The sequence below is a fragment of the Dipodomys ordii genome, unplaced genomic scaffold (genome assembly GCF_000151885.1).
Source record: "Dipodomys ordii isolate 6190 unplaced genomic scaffold, Dord_2.0 Scaffold230, whole genome shotgun sequence".
Lineage (NCBI taxonomy): Eukaryota > Metazoa > Chordata > Mammalia > Rodentia > Heteromyidae > Dipodomys > Dipodomys ordii.
In genome coordinates, this window is record NW_012267446.1 from 478,847 (window position 1) to 480,009 (window position 1,163).

The following is a 1,163-nucleotide window of genomic DNA, read 5'->3' on the forward strand; positions in this document are numbered from 1 at the left end:
TAAATGGAGCAGGTCCCCGCTCCCAAGCGCATGGACTCCCGGCAGGTGACACCCTCAAGTCTACACTAATTTGAGATAACGGTGCTAATGACTTGAGATCACATTTCTTAGCCTACAGTGAGCTAGAGCCAACAAAGAAGGAGTTGTTCTGCTCTTCTTGGTTTTTTTTTTTTTATGGTGCTGGTGATCCATCAGTGCCAGGGCCTTGCCAGGGCCTTGCACTTACTAGGCAAATGCTCTACCACTGAAATACATCCCAAGTACTCCGCTTTAAAGAAAAAAGCCAGACATCCTTTAAGAAATGATGGACTAGGTGCAGTGGTCCATGCCAGTAATCATTGCCCCCTAGGAGGCTGAGATCTGAGGATCACAGTTCAAAGCCAGCCCTGCGTAAAGTCTGTAAGACTCTTATCTCCAGTTAACTGCCAAAAAAAGCCAGAAATGGAGATGTGGTTCAAATGGTAGAGCACCAGCCTTGATTTAAAAAAGAGACAGTGCCCAGGCCCTGAGTTCAAGCCCTAGTACTGTTTCAAAAAAAATGGAGTTGATTTGGCAGAATTTAAAGCTAACAAGCTATCTAAACAGTGTAGGAAAAGATAATTATTTCTAAGAAACATACAGAACATGTACTTCCACATGAAAAACATTCAGAAGTTAGTATTACTGCGCTCCTGTTATTTTGCAGACTTGTTTTCTTCTGGAGTCTGGAGAAAATGAAAACTTGGTTTCATGTGGTTTTACTGAATTTAATCAAAAGTTGTTTGTATATTGTGTCAGAATTGTGCTGACTTGCAGCGATTCTACCACACAAGGTTTCACACATTTTACATGGATTTTTCTTAAGTAGTTTATTCCTAATCATAATGCATGTGAGCCCTGTTAATTATAGAAAAAGAAAAAAAAAACACAAGTATAACACGAACATTTTTCTCCTTTTTTTTCCCTCCTAGGTAATTTAGCTCAAGCAGAAGCTGTTGGAAGAGAGGCCCTGGAATTAATACCTAACGATCATGCTCTTATGTTCTCCTTGGCAAACGTGCTGGGGAAATCCCAGAAATACAAGGTGCGTGGACTCCAGGCTGACGGGAGCCATCAGCGTTCCTTCTGCCCAGTTGAATTCAGAATTGGGCCAGAATCAGGGCAACAGTGCTAAGGCACTGGCC